Source organism: Microcaecilia unicolor, chromosome 1 (assembly GCF_901765095.1).
Source record: "Microcaecilia unicolor chromosome 1, aMicUni1.1, whole genome shotgun sequence".
NCBI classification, from domain to species: domain Eukaryota; kingdom Metazoa; phylum Chordata; class Amphibia; order Gymnophiona; family Siphonopidae; genus Microcaecilia; species Microcaecilia unicolor.
The window spans coordinates 595,532,769-595,553,547 of NC_044031.1; the positions used below are offsets into that span (position 1 = coordinate 595,532,769).

A 20,779-nucleotide genomic window follows, 5' to 3' on the forward strand; every position below is an offset into this window, starting at 1 on the left:
CAAATTAAATTAGAAAAGAAAAGTTAGTGCTAGGTAGGGCTCCAGTCTCCACATTTTCTGACTTAAGGGAGTATTAAACTTAATGTCAATGTCGCTCTCTCTCTCACACATCCCTCAGCAAAACACCCCAATCACACTCCACCATTCTCACACACCCCCACTCACACTCACCCATTCTAATACAGCACTCAGCAGAACACCCCACTCACACATTCTCACACACCTCTCAGTAAAAAAACCCCAATCACACACCGCAGAATAGCACACCCCCACTCACACTCACCCCCTCAGTACCACACCCCCATTGACACTCATTTATTCTCACACACCCCAGAGTAGCAAACTTCCACACACATTCACTCATCAGCATACTTATACAGTGTTATTACACATAAATAAACCTTGCTTTTCTCAATTACAGAGTACTAATCTATCACTGAGCAATGCCGGGGGGGGGGGGGGGGGGGGGGGGGGAGGGGGGGGAAGCTAGTAAATAAACACAGCACAGATGGCAACTGAGGCTGTTGCTGGAAAGGAATCATGCTTCTCCTGCTGCTGCAGTATTAGCAAGATCTAACAGTAACCCTCAGTCCTCAGGGTTTAAAAGTCTCCATAGCCAAAAGAAGATGTTAATCTTCTTTCCACTGGCAGAACTCCCTGCAGCACAGTCCCAACAGACACTAAGGGCCCAATGCGCAAAGCTTACTGTGACTGGTTGTAGCCAGTCTAAAGCAAATGTTATTTAGCAAGTAATGCGCACAGGAATTTTCCATGGCAACTAATGTGTGCCATCAGCAACCACCGAGAACCCTATGCAAATGTATTACAATAAGCTCATTAGTATTTTAATGAGCATTCCTTGCCATGCACAGCTCCTGAGCACCTAGTTTTAACGAGTTAGATTTTACAGCTGCTTTGGAGCAGTCGGAGAGGAGGGAAACACAGGCAGATGCAAAAGCTGCCTGCTTGTGCTCCCCACCTCTCCCCTCCCGACCCCCCTCGAACCAAAAATCCCTGGTGGTCCAGTAGACCACCTCCCGACTCCTCTCACTGTAAACATCATTCGCTTATATGGTGTGTAGCCCCTCCCAGTGTATCCCAGGATGCACCAAGCAGGGGCTGGACAGGCCAGGCTGGGCCCAGAGACAGGAGGGAGGCCTTGCTCCCCCCTCCTGCATCCTACGCATCTGAGAAGTGAAAGGGGGGGGGGGGGTCACTAGACCCTAGGGAGTAATGGTTACAGTGAGGGGGAGGGGTGAGCCACTGAACCACCAGGATTCTTTTGCTTGGGGGGAGTCAGGGAGGTAGTGGGTTGGGGTCCACTGGACAACCTTTGGGTATTTGTCACCCCAACCCATCAGAACTTGATCTTTCCTCATAAAAGTAACCCCTTACTCTGGCACTAGCATTACAAAATTTATGAGGCGCACAAAACCTCCGAGGATAATTGTTTTACCAGCAGAAGACAAGCTGCAAATTGCTCATCCTCTTTGAAGGCACTTTACACCATGGCATGCTTAATCAGGGGATGAAGAGCATAAATGGGGGCTTACATTTTGAAAATTACATCTCTACTTTCTATCCCTGGCTACATTTACACTTGCTTCAAAACAGGTGCAGATTTTGAGAGAAGTAGCCAAATTCTTATGGTTCGCCTGGTTTTCAAAAGGAAAAACTTCACAGGCTTCCATTTCAAAGAGCAAAATCACATGACACCTCAGGTGCATTTAACTATTACAGGAAATCAAAGCATGAAAGAGAATCAATATATCACAGTGGAGTACTTCAGGGAACATTTAAAGGGCTTTTTCACCAGATAGTTCTCATTTTTATTCTGGGAACCCAAAGGAGGAAGAGGAAACTAATGTCTGCTACAGTGAAGTTTTCATTTACATTGATCTATAGATTTTCCCCATCTCAAAACAAAGACACAGCAATACTCAATCAAGCACCAACATCCTACAGGGTCCATCCAGAAGCTAAAGGAGCTAGGGCCATTAGCGGGGGGGGGGGGGGGGGGGGGGGGGGGGGAAGGATTGCCAATTTATTTCACATATCATGACTGGGATACCCATCAGCAAGCTGAGAGGAGGAAAATAAAAGAGGGGGCTTATCCCTCTAAACCAAGAACGTGATCAAGGAAGAAGGCTATCTTTTGTAAAAATTACTGTTATGAATTTCAATGATTAAAACAACCATGGAGATCAATGAAATCATTTCTGAAACAGCATTAATGATTTGTATTGAACATCATATACATTCCTCACATGTCACTCTTTCAAAAAAGTACAAAGACCAGGGGACACTCAATTAAATTACATGGAAATACTTGTAAAACAAATAGGAGGAAATATGTTTTCACTCAAGGAATAGTTAAGCTCTGGAACTCACTGCCGGAGGATTCGGTAACAGTGCTTAGCGTATCTGGGTTTTAAAAAAGGTTTGGACAAGTCCCTAGGGCCCCCCTCCGTCCGCCACCGGGCCCCCTGCATTCAAATCAGCAGCGCTTCACCTCCGTATTGAAAGCGGCAGGATCGCATCCTTCGGGCCCTCCCTCACTGTGTCCCGCCCTCGTCTGATGTAACGTCCTGTTTCCGCGAGGACAGGGCACAGTGAGGGAGGGCCCGAAGGGAGGCGATCCTGCCGCTTTCATACGGAGGTGAAGCGCTGCTGATTTGAAATGCAGGGGGCCCGGTGGCGGACGTAGGGGGCTGTCAACGGGGCTGGGGGTGGGTGAAGACTGGGACTGTGGCACAGGCAGCCTGAGAGCAGGAGAGGGAGGCAACAGTGGTAGCGATTGGGGGGGGGGGGGGGGAGACGGCAGCAGCAGCCTTGCCCCGGGCCCGGCTCAGTCTCTCGGTGGCCCTGGCCGTACACCCACCAATTAGCATATGTTTAGTGTGGGAGCTCTTTCTGCCTACTAAATAGGTGTCGGTATGTGTTCACTCGCTAATTGGGAAATTAGTACCTAGCCATTAATAGAAAAAATGGAAATGAAGCCTTTCTACAGCCACGCTGAGTGTCTTCACCGAATGGGGAAACCCACGTGCTAGTCATAGCGCAGGCCACCTTCTAGCGCAGCTTAGTAAAAGGGCCCCTAGAACGCTCATGTACTTTGCACCAGCTGTTTATGCAGGTAGCCTAATTGTGCTAGAGGGCAATTATAGAGAGCCCAATAGAGCCAGATAAACGGGCAAATAAATACACTTTTAATTTTTTCCTAAATGCCGTAAGATTGGATTCCAAATCTTAAATCCATGGGAAGTTTATTCCAAAACTCTGGTCCAATAACCCTATTACTAATGTTAATTACAAATATTTTACACTAGCCAAGAAGTGGAAAAGCCACAGCTTACCCCTGAAATGAGCAGCAAGGAATAGAACCTACTTTTTAGGATGTATTGAGTATTTATTAGCAATTTAGACTGGCTAAAGACGCAGCACCCCTAGACTACATGGACCTTTCTCTCGGTCCCAGCATGGCACATTGTATGTTCTTTTAACCTGTTGCATAGGGACACTAGGGGGTCATAAGAACATAAGTATTGCCATACTGGGACAGACCAAAGATCCATCAAGCCCAACATCCTGTATCCAACAGTGGCCAATCCAGGTCACAAGTACCTGTCAAGATCCTCAAACAGTGCAATACATTTTATGCTGCTTATCAAACAGTGGATTTTCCCAAGTCATTTTAATAATGGCTTATGGACTTTTCTTTTAGGAAGCTATCCAAACCTTTTTTTTTAAACCCGGCTAAGCTAAACTGCTTTTACTACATTCTCTGGCAACAAATTCCAGAGTTTAATTACACGTTGACTGAAGAAAATGTTTCTCCAATTCATTTTAAATTTACTACTTTGTAGCTTCATTGTGTGCCCCCCTAGTCCTAGTATTTTTGGAAAGATTAAACAAGCGATTCACATCTTCCCGTTCCATTCCACTCATTATTTTATAGACCTCTTTCATATCTCCCCCTCAGTCATCTCTTCTCCAAGCTGAAGAGCCCTAGCTGCTTCAGCCTTTCCTCATAGGGAAGCAGTCCCACCCCTTTATCATTTTTGTCGCCCTTCTCTGTACCTTTTCTAATTCCACTATATCTTTTTTGAGATGCAGTGACCAGAATTGCACACAATATTTGAGGTGCTTACCTCCAGGTAAGCAGCCCACGGTAGAAAACAGAAAATTATTTGAATGGCAATAAGGCCAATTAAGTATTCTGTGGCAATGCACAGGAGGAGACAGTGTGGAGGGGGGGGGGGGGGGGGGTTTGCACACATAACACAAGAAACTTTTACCTTGTTCAGGGCAGCATTGAAAAGTTGCTCAAGGATTTCATGTTCTATTTGCAACTTTAATGCCTTATTTCTCTTTTGTTTTCCAGTCAGAATAGCATCAGCAACTTTAAAACAAACACAAGTGGTAGCAGCAAAAAGAGACAGAAAATTATTTTCTACCATGGGATTTGGCGCATGACAAATTCGGAATTACCACCAGATTTGGCATGCTCTGTACACACTGGAGGCAGTGACTTTGTAAAAGGGCCCCTAGGTGTTGCCAATTTACTGTGATTTCTGTACCACCCCCCCCCCCCCCCCAAAAAAAAAAGTCAAAAATAGCAGAACATGCTTATATTCTGCAGCATTATCAGCCCAACTGGGCCAAGAAATCAAGCTCTGGATTCTAACTCAGTTCTCCTACACCCAACTAAACTCTTCAGGGATGTGGCTGATCAGAATCCAACTATAATCGACCTACTTTTGTTTTTTTAATTCCTATGAATAATTAAACAAAAACTAATGCTCAACTTCCTTCTAGCTCACATTTCATAGCATTTTTTGAACCATAAAATGATCTGGGGTCTACCAACTGCAAAAAGAATGTAAGAGAGGATCTTTGTACTCAGGAGCAGATCAACGTAAGCCAGACAAAGATTTATGAATTGTTTTTAAGTTAGAACTCTGGCATGTCATATCCTTTACTTGCTATGTTTGAAGCAATATATACTTCAGTGGTAAACTTTAAACATGAAAAATTTTAAGACTGCAATTCTGAAAGGTCAAACTTGACGCGTGCATTTAACTGTCCCTTTAAATGCAGTGAATTCCAAACCTATTCTATTAAACCCACTGCTAGTTGGGTATATTCACAATGAAAATGCTTGAGTGAAATGTACAGGAATAAAACCCCTCATGCATATTCACCTAGGATATACTGAAAATCCAACTGGCTGTCAAAATCATTAAGGTATGTCTGAAAATCACTTCTTTTATCTCTATATATAAAAGGCACCACCAACGTTCTAAATGAAGCCTCCAGCCGGAAGTGTGAAGGGGGAGAGATATCCGGTTTCCCCATGAGTGTCAGCCCCACCCTCGCTCTCTCTGTAACACAAACAGTGAAGGAAAACACAGCAAAGCACGAAATCAAATCGCTCTCTCTGTAACAGTGAAGGACTCAGAGGGGGGAGGGGAAAGAGGGCAGAAGCCCTCACTATCTCTGTAACACAAACACAGCAGGAAACTTAACACTGAAGGACTCGACTCCGAGGGGGGAGGGGAGAGAGAGCACAGGGGAAGGGAGAGAGGGCAGAGGGCAGGGACACACACACTCCCACATGCTCACAGAAGAAAACCTTGCTAGCCCCCGTTTCATTTGCATCAGAAACGGGGCTTTTTTACTAGTGTGTATATAAACAAAAAAGATTTTATAAAGGATTTAAAGGCAATTCTACAACCAGGCATCTCCATTTAAGCATCCCAAGGATGCACGGTAGGAGCCTATTCTACAAGAGCACTTGGGCACCCATCTAGTGTAATCCTGGTATCAGTGCACCTAACATTTACACATCTGCAGTTACGCCAGCCATTTCCATAGAGATGGAGTTAGTACGAGTTCCAAAATGCCACAGAATGCAAATAAATTATAATATTCTGTAGGTTATTCATGTTACCAGGACCCCCCCCCCCCTGCATTATGGATGCCATTACAGAATAGGTGTGCTGGCATTTTCACAGTTAATTGTACAATTATTGTACACATTTACATACACAAAGGGCATTTAGGAACTCGTACTAACGCCATTCACATGCACAAAGGGCAGGTAAATGTGGGCACCTAGATTATAGATTTGTCCTTTAAGTGCAGTCTGGTAGATTTATTACTTTGTAGTCTGGTAGATATAGCACTGAACTATCTTCTATGATGAAGTCTGTTAGCCTAAGAGCCAAAGCTCATACAAATGGTTCAGTAATGCATATCTAGCCGCAGGAGACCATAAAGCCTTATCAAGGATGGAATTCAAACAGATTCAAACTGACAGAACAAACTGAAATGTTGTTTGAACAGCTTTCTGCAATGAAGATGTCAGAAATTACCAGCCTAATAAAACATAGTGCAGCAGTGTAGCCTAGTGGTTGGAGAAGAACTGGGAAACTAAGACAGATCTTGACTAATTTACTGTACTTTGAATTTAGAAGCCAGTAGCTAAATGCTCTCTTGCCACTCTCTTCTCCCCATTATTGTCAAAGTTTGTGGGCCATGGAAGAACAGTATCAGGGCATCCTCTCTGAGGTCTGCCACAAACTAGGATTTCCTAGATTGTTTATGCAAGAACTTGGTAAAATCAAGCCCTTAAAATGTTGCTCTGCAAAGCATTTGCAGAAAAAATCCACCCCTTCACACTATGCTTTTGATCATGTATGACACCCCCTGCCAAGCAGGTAAAGCTAAGAGGCAAATGTCTTCTCAGCTATTACCGTGGCCTGGTTCCCACCAGATTCTCACAACCCTTCCCCCACATCCCAAGCCACCAAACTCCCCAGCTCCTTATGCAAATGTTATGTGCAGAGAAATTGCACACTAAATCGGGGAAGACTGCCAGGTACATGCGCACAAGGGAAGAGCGGTAAGTGCGGTTTCTTGGCCACATGTCTGAAGAAAACAAAAGTTGCTAGCACACATCTGCAGCTGTTGTTGTGCACATAAATATTAGCCTTGCAAATAAATTTTTTGCAAGGCCGAAATTTACGTGCAGAACAGCCACAGATGAGTGCTGGCAACTTCAATTTTGAACAGACCTCCACAAGTTATTGCTGCTACCGCTTGAGTGTGTTTTAAAGTTGCAGATGCCATTCTGGTTGAAAACAAAACAAAAGAGAAAGAAAAACAATGCATTAAAGTTGCAAATAGAACATGAAATCCTTGAGCAACTTTTCAATGCTGCCCTGGACAAGGTGCAACATTTCTTGCATTGTGTGCACACAAAAAAACACTGTCTCTTTCTGTGCATTTCCATGGAACATTTAATTGGCGTTATTGCCATTCATTTAATGTAGTATGCGGCTATGTCTTCTGTACAAGTTAACACCCGCAATCAACCCCTCTCTACATTGCTTGGCCACAGTAACCTGCAGTAGCATTCTGTATTGGCGCTCCACTGAGTACAGCCTGCACATCTCACAAGATGTGAAACTAATATCAATAGGCTCTTCCTGCTCCACATTGGTCAAACCTACTAATAGCTACTCATGGGGGAAATTCTGAGCAAAAAAATTAAATTCTGTAGTAAAATTCATTCTTACCTGCTAATTTCCTTTCCTTGAGTCCTGCTAGACCAGTCCTTTGAATGGGTTATGCTCCTCCAACCAGTAGATAAATACAAGAACACTAACTTCTAGTGACATCATCACTTGGGTAATGACTGGTATAGACCTGAAACTCTTCAAAGCTCATGATACCAACCCATTCTAAAACTTACAACTAGCAAAAAAAACAATGAAGAAAAGAACTACAAAAGATATATCACTCAATCCAGGAAAGGTCCCAAGATCTACTGAACTAATCCTTTGCACTTCAATGGAGTCAGAACTCCCTAACACATGAGGGAATCAACTTAGTCTTCTTCATCCTCCTGCTAAACCAGTCCAGACATGTGGGACTTACCCAAGAGCAGGACATGGCTCCCTTAAGATCCACCCTTCCAAATGCATCATCTTCCATGGCCTGAATGTCTTCCCAAGGGAATGGATAGAGTTTTTCAATAATCGTTGTTCCCTTGAGAACTACTTCTGGGAATTCCCACTCCTATTCCATGGAGAACTTTGTAGAGGGGAAAGAATCTGGGTAAGCCTTCCCAGACCTCCACAATAGAACCTCTATTGCCTGCCTCCTCCACCAGAGATGCATCCATCCATAACGAGAAGAATGCCTAACTGATAAGGGAAGACAAGGCCCCCATGCAAAACAAGTAGACCACGGGGGACTCATCCCCTTCTACAACAAATATTTATTCCTCCTCAGGAGAGAGAGACTCCCAAAAGAAGATATTTCCCCTTCTTCATCCTCCTGCGAGTCCTCTCCAGGCTCAGTCCTCTTTCCAGCCACACCAGACTTCCTACATCTCTTAGCCCCTTTGAAGCTTGAGGAAGCCCCCGTTGCTTGTGCTAACACCTGAGGGAGTCTGCACCCCCCCCCCCCCCCCCTTTAAGGTGCTGCACAAGACTGGAGGCCAGGGTTCTTTACTTACTAAAGTATAGTAGAACAGTAAATAACAGCAGATAAAGACCGGTATGGTCCATCCAGTTTCCCCAACAACCGACAGCAGCATAGCTTAACCATACAATGTTATGTCAACTTAACATATAATATCCCTTCAACAAAACACTTTATATAATAACAAATTCACTCCTCCATTTACTCAAACAATAATGCTATGTGGTAAATCTTCTCCACATATATACACACATTCTCTCTCTCTTAGATAGATAGATAGATAGATAGATAGATAGATAGATAGATAGATAGATAGATAGATAGATAGATAGATAGATAGATAGATAGATAGATAGATAGAACAATGGGACACTCATAAAGAAAGCTGCACAAAATTTTCATGTTCCCAACTCAGCCTTTCAAATGTGATCCCAATATTTTTAACCTGAATTGGTGGAAACATTTAAAAATACGAGCACACTTGTGAAAATTGTGTGCAGGTTTCAAGCCTTCTTTATGACGGTCCCATTGTTTAAAAAAAAAAATTTATATATATATACACACACACACACATACATACATACACAGTGCAATCCACTTAAGTGCAAGGGTCTGGGACCCAAGAAATGCATGCAGTTAACCGGAGCGTGCACTTAACCATTGTGACCCAAAGAAGCTTCACATCTGATAAACATATGTACAGTACTGTTTATTATAGTACAGTATACAGTTTCCATTAACTGACGTTATACAGTCTCCGTTAACTGACATTAGGCTTACTTGAAGTAATCAGTCATAGTCCTCTGTACACTATTGGGTCTGTGAGTTCCATAGACTACGTCTGCCAGACGGTAAAAACTGTCATAGCACTGACATCCAGTGGTCTCCAGATAGGTCCGCACGGTGTTGAGATTCTCCAGTGCTCTTGCAAAAGTGACAGGAGGTTGTTGAATTTCATCAGCATGTGCCTCGCTGCTCATTTCATCATCAGCCGTTGCCTGCATGTAGGTGCATATCTCGACATCAGTTCTGTCATCAGCTGTTCGTAGATTGTAATCAACAGCTACGTAGTGATGAAACTCCTCTTCAGTAACACCGGCTGGGATGTCAATAGCCTGTTCATCTGATGCGTTTGCAACAGCTGCATCTGTTTTGTCCCTCTCCACATCCTTAACAAAGCTTGCCCGCTTGTAGCAGTTCACAATGGTTGCCTGTGTAACGTGATTCCAGGCTTCTTTCTGCATATGTAGGGAATCCAACAGTGATAGATTACGAACCAGTTCAACAGCACGTTTATCCTTGCCAGTCTGGTCATCCATAACGTTTCATCAGACAACGTAGCACAAGAGCCCGATAATGTTTTTTTGAAATTGGCTATTATGCCCTGATCCATAGGTTTTGTTTTGTTTTTTGTTACATTTGCACCCCGCGCTTTCCCATTCATTGCAGGCTCAATGCGGCTTACATGGGGCAATGGAGGGTTAAGTGACTTGCCCAGAGTCACAAGGAGCTGCCTGTGCCTGAAGTGGGAATCGAACTCAGTTCCTCAGGACCAAAGTCCACCACCCTAACCACTAGGCCACTCCAGGTTGGATCAGAGAGGTAGTGTTTGGTGGCAGGAAGACCACCTTGACGTTAGACAGCCTGACATCATCACTGTGTGCAGCACAATTATCACAAAGCAACAAAATCTGACGCTTTTGTGCCCGCATTCTTGTGTAACTTCTTTAGCCACTGCTTCCATCTGTTGGCTTCACCCTCTCTCCCACAGCCAAGAAGTCACTTTTGAGACATTTGGATGAATACGAGGAAGTATCATTTGTGCTAACACGGATGAGCAGCATCAGATAATAGACAGCAAGCTTGCCTCTGAAAACTCTCTGCAATGCCCCAGATCTTGATACCAGGCAGGCAGCTCACATCCTAGCACATCCTGTGTGGACAGCAGATAGACACCTCTGTACCCTCAGTAAAAAGTCATCAACCACTGCCCTTTGCTTCCTTATGTTCACTGATCTGGCAACTTTGGATTTTTGACTGCTCTACTTCCAAATCTGCACATTGGTAAAGGGGATGGGATGACTTCCCTATGAGAAAAGGCTAAAGCGGCTAGGGCTCTTCAGCTTAGAGAAAAGGTGGCTGAGGGGAGATATGATAGAGGTCTATAAAATAATGAGTGGAGTGGAACGAGTATGTGTGAAGCATCTGTTTACACTTTCCAAAATACTAGGACTAGGGGGCATGCGATGAAGCTACAATGTAGTAAATTTAAAACGAATCAGAGAAAATGTTTCTTCACGCAACGTGTAATTAAACTCTGGAATTCATTGCCAGATAAGAACATAAGAAGAGCCCTACTGGGTCAGACCAAAGGTCCATCTAGCCCAGTATCCTGTTTCCAACAGTGGCCAATCCAGGTCACAAGTACCTGGCAGAAACCCAATTAGTACCAACATTCCATGCTACTAATTTAAATAGCACACTATGGACTTTTCTCCAGGAATTTACTCAAACCTTTTTTAAACCCAGATACGCTGTTGTTACTACATCTTCCGGTAAAGAGTTCCACGGCTTAACTATTCATTCAGTGAAAAAATATTTCCTCCTATTTATTTTAAAAGTATTTCCATTTAATTTCATTGAATGTCCTCTAATCTTTGTAAGTTTTGAAACAGTAAAAAATTGATTCACATCTACACCACTCAGGATTATGTAGACCTCAATCATATCGTCCCTTAGCCGTCTCTTTTCCAATATGATGATCCTTAACCTCTTTAGCCTTTCCTCATTAGAGAGGTTCTAGCCCCTTTATCATTTTAGTCGCTCTTCTTTGAACCTTTTCTAATTCCGCTATATCTTTTTTTAAAATAGGGTGACCAGAATTTAACGCAATACTCTAGGTGAAATCTCATCATGGAGCGATACAGAGGCATCATAGAATTCTCAGCCTTATTTACCATCCCTTTCTTAATTCCTAACGTCCTGTTTGCTTTTTTTGGCTGCCACCACATACTGGGCCCTAGCATCAGATAACTATGATTTGGATTGTTCTTCCCAATGTGCATCACTTTGCATTTGTCCACATTAAATTTCATCTGCCATAAGGATTCTTAGTCTTCATTTGCAAATTTAATCACCTCACTTGTTACAATATCCAGATCATTTATAAATATTTTAAATACCACTGGTTCTAGTACTGTGGCACTCCACTATTCACCCTCCTCCATTGCTTTAATTATATTACACAAGTAATAACTTGTTACATGCAACACAGGGAAATAATACAAATTCAATATGTCTTCACATACAAAGAAAAAAGAAAAAACTTTTTAACATCATTTTTGTTTCGTAATTAACCCTTCCTTCCTTAGACCACTATCTTGAGGAGTGAACAATTCACTCAAGGAAATCAAAGTAGTATACAATAAACAAGAAAGGCTCAGCCTGCCAAGCACTGAATTCTATACAGCCTATTTAGTAGTTGTTAATTCTCCTGATAACCTCTTCAGGTTTATGAAAGCCCTAAGCTGATCCGGTACAAGAAAAAACATATTTAATTCCCAAATATTTCACTATGCATTTATAAGGGTAAGCTAGAAGAAAAGTAGCCCCCAATGATTTTGTTTTTTCTCTCACATCTAAGCAACTTTTCCATTTATCTTGGGTAGATCTAGTGACATCTGGAAATATCCATAATTTTTGACCACAAAATGTTTGGTTAACATTCTTAAAATATAACTTCAAAATGGCATTAAAGTCCTGTTCAAATACAAATGATACTTTATTTTTTTTATATTTTTTTATTTTTATTGTATTTGTATCCCACAGTTTCCCACCTCTTTGCAGGCTCAATGTGGCTTACAATAATCATGAATAGTGGAAATGTATCAGGAAATACACATTTAGTGTTACAGTAGGATCTTGGGCAACATGATACCAATAATGTGGCCCTTTTTGTTACTTCTGTTAATGAGTCCTCCAAAATCAAGGAAATATTTCTTAAATCATCCAATTTCTCCTCTTCCTGAACCTGTTCCATTTATTCATAAGAACCTGCTTGTCTCTTCTCTGGAAGAAAAAAATATCTTGTTTATAGGAAGACTATTTTGAGCTGAGATTTTCAATAAGGTATTTTTTAAATAGTTCTAAAGGATGAATTCCAACAGGCCTTGTGAAATTTAATATCCTCATATTTAGATGTCTGTTATAGTTTTCAATTTGTTCTATTTTTTGACGAATAAGTAAATCATCTTTCATAACTGCTGAAACATTGTCCTTGATAGTAACATCAGTTTGGTATTTTTGTACCAGATCATTGAAGTCCTGCTTCAATTTATCCATCGATTTGGAGAGCTGCTCCACCGTTAAAACTAATGTTGTTGTTTCCTGGGTTGATCTTGTAATGGAAGAGTTTAGTCTCTCAATTGCCTGCCAGAGGGTGTCAAGGGTTACCACCACGGGAGGGTTCAATACACCCTTGTTATCCAAGGTCTCAGCTACCACAGCTGATTGTTCTGATGAGGAGCCGTTAACACAGGGCCCAGTTCCAGCGCCTTCTGCGTTCTTGGGATCCGTCATCTCCACACATGACTAAGTGGGACATGGCGGTATCTCAGCTTCCGGGGGGGGGGGGGGATAATGTTGTTTAATGATCCAGGGGTGTCGAGGTTCCTCCCTCGGCACACACAGCAGAACTTCCCCCAGTTGTAGTCTGTGGGCACCGGAGTGCGAAGCTGTCAAGGGTTTGCTGCTTTAGGGAAGACTTAAGGGTTGGTAGCAGTAAGGTCCTTAAAATCCCCTTTCTTTTAGATAAAGGCATAGCGACAGAGGTAATCAATTCAGAGGTCCTCAGCAAACCATCCTAACCAGCCTCACTCTTCTCAGCGTGTCGGCGCCATCTTGATCACGCCCCTATCCCCGAAATGGCCATTTTTATATCCAATAACCAATTCCTAATCCGTAACAAAACATTGCCTCCTATCCCATTACTTTTTAAATTTTCTCAGGAGTCTCTCATGAGGAACTTTGTCAAAAGCTTTCTGAAAATACAGATACACTACATCAACCAGCTCACCTTTATTGCATGTTAATTCACACCTTCAAAGAAATGAAGCAAATAGGTGAGGCAAGACTTCCCTTGGCTGAATTCATGCTGACTTTGCTCCATTAAACCATGTTTAATTATGTGCTCCATAATTGTATTTTTTATAACAGTTTCTACTATTTTACTCAGCACTGATGTCAGGCTTACCGGTTTGTAATTTCCCAGATTGCCCCGGAACCATTTTTTTTTTAAATCAGATTTACATTGGCTACCCTCCAATTTTCAGGAACTACGGATGATTTTAACGACAGATTACTAACAACAGATCAGCAATTTCACGTTTGCATCTTCTTTCAGTACCCCTGGATGTATGCCATCCAGTCCAGGTGATTTACTACTCTTTAATTTGTCGATTTGTCTCAGTACGTCTTCCAAGTTCACCGAGATTTCTTTCAGTTCCTCCACATCATCACCCTTGAAAACCATTTCTAGTAGAAAGATGATGTGGTGGCACTATATATCGTTGCCTGAAAACTAAAAAGTGATCTATATGCACTTTGATATGCAACAGAGAACATGAGAAGAGTTAATGTGAATATTATACGTCAGCAATAATACGAGAGACATTTCAATACATTGCTATAAGATATTCTTGAAATGTCAAACTGTTTTGATACTTTACTATATTACTGTTTTAAAATATTAAATTTTGAATTTCATGCAAAAATTGCACTTTTCCTTTCAGGCAACAATATATTTTAAAAAATACAGCAGAGTTTATCGGGGGGGGGGGGGGGGGGGGTAAAAAAAAGCAGCACTGTGGGTTAACTTTTTGCGCTCTATTAAACAAAATAATAAAAAAATCTTCATGAATGATTTCCATGAAGAAAACCTGGAGCAAACATGATCCGAAAAATTTGCGGCTCGAAAAAACTGTAAAGTTTGGCTTTTTATATCTCTGGAATTAAAGGTGCGATAAACGTGAAACTTTGCACACAACAACTTAACACAAGGAACTTGAACCAGTAACACCTTCGCCATACCAGCCACGGGTGGGTTTCTTTTTATTGGCCTGAAAGAAAAGATGTTTGGCAGTTCATACAAACATTACGGACTTTGGCTTGGGAACCATTTAAGATACCCACTTTAAGCTTAGGAACCTAGGATAAGCTGCCCAATTGTCGGCTTGGGAACCGGACAGATACCCACACAAGGCTTTGGAACCTTGATGAAGAAACCAAACTAGAGGCTTGGGATCCTCATCCAAGAAACCCACCCGTGGCTGGTATTGCACAGCTACCGGGCGTGACCCCTATGGCGATGGGGTTACTGGTTCAAGTTCCTGAACTGGTAGTGACAATGTCACCATGGACCAACGCAATTTAGGTACTAATAATGTCTGTATAAAACAAAAATAATAGAATGCATGTGATGTTGCGATAGCAGCGTGCGATAGCAACGTCCTCAACTTTGTCCCTATTTCTACGGCCTTATATGCCAGTGATGAAAAACCAACCCTACTTTTTTAAGGGGTTTGAAACATGCTCTAATGAAAATGATTAAAAAGAGTTTCCAGAAGGTCTTTTTTTGTAAAAGTGGGCTAAAAATACCCTATTTTTGGCGTTTTTGCAAAAATCATCAACTTTACACTCAATTTGTGAACTAATGGAAAATATTAGGAAAATTAAATTTTATATTCGAAAACCTTGTGTTGATAAGTTGTTGTGTGCAAAGTTTCACATTTATCACACCTTTAATTCCAGAGATATAAAAAGCCAAACTTTACAATTTTTTCTTCATGGAAATCGCTCATGAAGATTTGTTTATTATTTTGTTTAATAGAACGCAAAAAGTTGTACAAGATGGCCAAGTTTTGTTTCTCTCAACAAAATATTGCCGGAGATACAGTGTCTCAAAGTTGCCAAAAATCTCGGAGTCATACCATAGAAGGCTGCAGTATGGGGTCAAACAGATTACTATATCTCAGCAAGTATTGCATCGGCGAACGTAAAACTTTACCAATGTTCATTGGGGACATGTATGAATGTTCACAGAAAATTTCATCGAAATCCGTGATGGTCGCGCAGGGACCACCAGACCACTTGACATGGAATGACCCTCAAGCAACAAGTTCCAGAGCGTAACTATTCTTTGAAAGAAAAAATATTTCCTCCTACTTGTTTTAAAAGTATTTCCATGTAATTTCATTGAGTGAGCCCTGGTCTTTGTACTTTTTAAAAGAGTGAAAAATCAATTCACTTCTACCCATTCTACTCCACTCAGGATTTTGTAGACCTCAATCATATCCCACCTCAGCCATCTCTCTTCCAAGCTGAAGATGCCTAACCTCTTTAGCCCGAGTCTGGCTCCTTCTCTACCTGCTGCAATTGGAGATGTCTCGGCAGCAGAGAATCGAGGGAAAACAAACAGCATAGAGCCCTCAGTGCTGTGTTCTGTACAAAGTGCAGCCAGGCCGAGTGGAATAGTTGGTGAAGAATGGCTGTTTGTGGAGGACGTAGTTCCCGGAGTATCTTCCTCTCCTCCGAATGCAAAAGTATCAAACGTAGACCGAAATCTCTTGATTTTGGCAGCAGTAACAAGGCTACCTCAAACCTTTGATTCACCTAGACCTGTAACATCTACTCTGGAGATAATTTGGAAAGCTATCATTAATTCAGGTATCACTCTGACTTCTCAAAACATTAACATGAAACAATCTATGAAGATATTAGAAAAGAGTAACTAAAATGAATATGATTGGAAGAGTCAACATCCTCAATGAATACTTTGGAACCAGCACTAGTAAAGTACAATTTGTTTCTCAAGTCCAAGGTTGAATCCTTGGAAAATGCATCCAGAAGTTGTTATTTACAAGGGCTTAATTTTCCACGTTTAATAACTGACTCCTAAGGATTTACTTCTTAGGTATTCTCCCTATTACTAAAGTTTATTACCTTCCTTCCCAAAGGAGAGTACATGGGAAATCTCACCTAGAACCAATCCAAGCATGTGAAATAATAGGGCCTCTAGATGTTTCTGCTGTATTAGAGACCTCAGACTCTTTTAGCTCAATCTGCAACTTTATTTCTACCTTATGCATTGTCTTCAGATAACGATTGCAAATTGCATTTATTCTTAGAAATTAAGATAAAGAATTTCTGAATTATAAGTTATGTATGTTTCCTAATTTTTTATTTGGATTTTGCTCACACCTTTTTCATTAGTAGCTCAAGGTGAGTTACATTCAGGTACATTGGATATTTCTCTGTCCCAGGAGGGCTCACAATGAACTAAGTTTGTACATGAGGCAATGGAGTGTTAAGTGACTTGCCCAAGATCACAAGAAGCAGCAGTAGGATTTGAACTGGCCACCTCTGGATTGCAAGGCCGGTGCTCTAACCACTAGGCTACTCCTCCACTTAAGTAACTTAGAAGAGAAAGAGACAATCTTATTATTACCATCTGCTGTTTTATAACTGGGAGCACTAGGTTTTTAGGTTGTATCATAAAATTTAGGTCTCACAAATATGTATTCTTTGATTCAGCACAATTTACAGCATTCATAGCCACTATGGGGGTTATTGTCCCTCATGCTCATAGCCTAGAGTACTTTAGAATTAGTTTTCTCCCCCTTAATACTCACTTTCAGCTGCTTTATATAATTTAAGTGACAATTTTTGAAGACCTTCATTTTATGAACTGTAGCTTGGTAAAATATTCTTCACATTAAAGATAATTATGTAATATCTTTATCTGTATAATAGTTGCTTATTTCTGTACATATGCTTTTACTTGGATAGAATATATAAATGCTATATAAAATAAAACAAAAAAAAAAAAGAGTAGCCCTCAGCTCACCTACTTCTAGAACTAAACTAGTGACTACAGGGAAGGAGAGAAACTCTATACAGAATTATGTGAAAGGGAACACATGAAATGGAAAAGAATTAAACCTAAGGCTGAATACATTTAAAAAAAAACACTTAGGGCCTCAAAAGCCAGCCGCAGTAGAAGTCCCTTAACAACTCTGAAATCGAGCACTTAGCACACTATGACCTCTAGGAAACAAAGGCTGAGCCAAGACAAGCATTTTGAAATGGGTAGTATGGAAAAACTACCTTCAGTTTCCTAACAGAGTATAGCTACCATCTCCAGAAATGGCACTGGCTTACAGCACTGAATATGTTGACTACACGGGGGAGATGACACCGGAATCCCCTCCTGAGGGAAGTGGGTGGAGACAAAAATGGTGACAGAATTCAAAATGGCATAGGATGAACTGCCCAGAAGGTGACTACTAAGATGGTCATTGCTCATCAGAAAGCATTTGAGGACAGACTTGAATAACTAAATAAGTAACCTCTGGAAGAAAGAAAGCAAAAGGGAGCTTTGACAGAGACATTAAATTAATTAAGTGGGAAGCAGGCAGCCCTCTCTCAATGGACACAAAGAAGTATAAAGCTCATGGGATGAGGATGAAAAAGGTATAACTCTAGTGTAATCTAAGAAAATATTCCTTTTCAAAAATGGTGGAGAATACACTGAAAGAGTACCTAGTGGAGGTGTTGTAGACAATAACACAATTAGAATACACAACAGCCTGGGACAAGCAGAGGAGATCTGAGGGGGAAGGAACTGCACAACTAAGCAAGAGAAGTGGATAGGCCATACGGTAGTAAAACTACTTAGTTTAATAGCAATACTGGATCCACACAGCTCCATACAGTGGTGATAAGTATACAGGGACAATCAAATACAAGTGTGATGCTGGACACAATTCTTTCAAATGGGAAGAATTTCTTATGTCAGTGGGTGATCACCTGGGAACCAGTAATCCTCAGATAGCATGTACAGTAGCAGACCACGGGCAGTGGTGGTTCAAAAGCCACGGAACTTAACTTTGTTAAAATGACAGAGTACGTAAGTGGCTACCTGAGGCAACAAGAAATAAAGTGACTTGTTCAAGGTCACACGGAGTGACAGTGGCAGAATCATGATTTGAACCTTAGCTTGTCTGGTTATCTGTTAATTTCTCTAACAACTAGGCCACGTCTGCTATCAAATACTACGTTTCAAATGCATTTGAAGTAAATAAGTAGTTAACAGTAGAAACAACAGAAGGAGGACCGCCTTACTGGGTCTAGTCAAAGGTCCATTTAGCCCAGTGTTCTGTTTCTAACAGTGGCCAAATCAGGTCAGAAGTATCAAGCAGAATGCCAAAAAGTAGCAAGATTTCTGAAACCTTGCCCCCCAGGGATAAGCAGTGGCTTTCTCCACAAGCTTCCTAAGTTTCAAGAAGCCTTGGGCTCCCCTGACAGATCTTATTCTCTCAATAAATCATCTTGCATCTCTCCTTCTTCTACAGAAATCATTATCAGTCTGGACAATGATGGCGGAAGTAAAAATCACACGGTGGAAGTTGCCGGAGCTGTAAACAAAAATAGCTTCACAGTTCACATAAAACATCCCCAGTGCATAGTGGTATTAAGACCATGGGGCTCCAGTGTTTGAAGATGGTATATCCAAAACAGCTCTCTCTGCAACAACTTCCTGTCTACATCCCCACCTCGGGATGAGGGGACTATACGATCTATCCCCAAACACTCTAGATCATTGAAATTGTGGGATTGTGTGAACTGTGAAGCTATTTTTGTTTACAGCTCTGGCAATTTCCACCACGTGATTTTTACTTCCGGTGACAGCGCTGCTGCCATCATTGTTCAGTGAAAGACGCATAAGCAGGTAACCAGCCCTAGCCGAAGCCTCCGATGAAGAGTTCTTGTCTCCAAATAGAAGGCAGCATGACTTTTTATAATTTTTTTTTGTAGGCACACAGTGGCACAGGTCCCTTGAAAAAGCAGTAGCGAAACTGGCATCTGTCGGGATCAGCCATACTCTCAGTTAAGTGTGACCATCATTGATATGTGCATGCCTAGTTACTGAACTCTATGTTTGTGTCCTACCATAGTATACCTTTCATAAAGTAAAGGGCAGATATCCTTACTAACGATTTAGGATTAAGACAAAAATGGAACAAAAACAAAAAAAGAAGAAATTACTATAAAAACTTTCAGAAATGTTAACACAAATGCATAAGTAGGAAGGAGGGGTTTTTTCGTCAGTGATGATTTCAGTCACAGACGGGATTTCTATATGTTTGAAGCTGCTAATAAGTAGCATATCCCTGCGACTATTGAGATCACTTCCCCTGTGACAACAAAGCACATTGTATTTTATTTTTATTTGTTACATTTGTATCCCACATTTCCCCACTTATTAGCAGGCTCAATGTGGCTTACATAGTACCGTAACGGCATTTGCCAGTTCCGGTATGAACAAATACAAGGTGATATTATGGTGGAATAAGGTTCAGGTATGATGAATACTTTGGGGGAGTTTAGGGGGGGAAGAGGAAGCGTTTGGATATGTCCATTACAGTCTTTGGTTTCATTATGTCGCAGATATCCAGGTTTTTTATGTCGGTTCGGTGGGGTATGATGCCATTCTGAACATGTTTGTCTACTTTTTAGTTGAGTCTTTATGAAGCAGTGAGTAGACAAATTAAGCCATCATATATTCTTTAAATGATCCCAGAGTTAAGCAGTGACATTTTCACTAGGATTTCCAGTTATTACAGAATTTGCAACCTGCAAGACAAACTCACCAACAGCTCTCTCCTACATTTGATCCAACCACTTTAATTGGAAACTGGGCTTTAATGTTTATATTTTTACAAATTTCATATATACCATCTGCAAGCCTAAAGACTATCAAAGTGGTGTACTCATGTAGTACTAAAGGTTCATTAACCGGTGCCTTAAAAAACCCCAAATCACTTAAATTTGAGATCAGATGACAGATAGTGAGCTGCACATAACTATTTACATCCTTAAAGATTAAACACTTCTCATGAATCTTAGCATAATTTCAGAGATTCGGGTTCCTATCCTCATGAACTGACCCTCCATGCTACAAAAGAGACAAAGTCACAAGAATTTGACTGCTGGCTCTCACATACCAAATACTCCTGGAGACTGGAGACCCCTCCCCCACTGTCTACCATTTCTTCCGCTATTCAGCATGACTCTGTCACTCTTCCCCCGTCCACAGGCCAATATCTCTCCCTCATTGTGCGGGTGCCCACCTCCTCCGCCTCCTACCTTCCAACTTATCTTGCAAATCGCCCATGGCCAGCCCCGCAGTTTTCCTTCTCCGGCGTCTCGCCGCCGTTCCACGCAACGT

The 20,779-nt window shown here is 41.5% G+C and overlaps 1 protein-coding gene across 3 annotated transcripts in view; it reads right to left on the reverse strand.

Moving 5' to 3' along the window:
• ZFAT (zinc finger and AT-hook domain containing) overlaps positions 1–20,765 on the reverse strand; it is a 283,052-nt gene extending 262,287 nt beyond the window's left edge. For 2 of the 3 annotated variants that reach the window (XM_030219474.1, XM_030219449.1), the window contains exon 1: positions 20,556–20,765. The gene's annotated coding sequence lies outside the window, so the exon portion shown is untranslated. The remainder of the gene's footprint in view (positions 1–20,555) is intronic. The other variant, XM_030219458.1, reaches the window with a different exon arrangement.
• Positions 20,766–20,779: the final 14 nt, after the last annotated feature.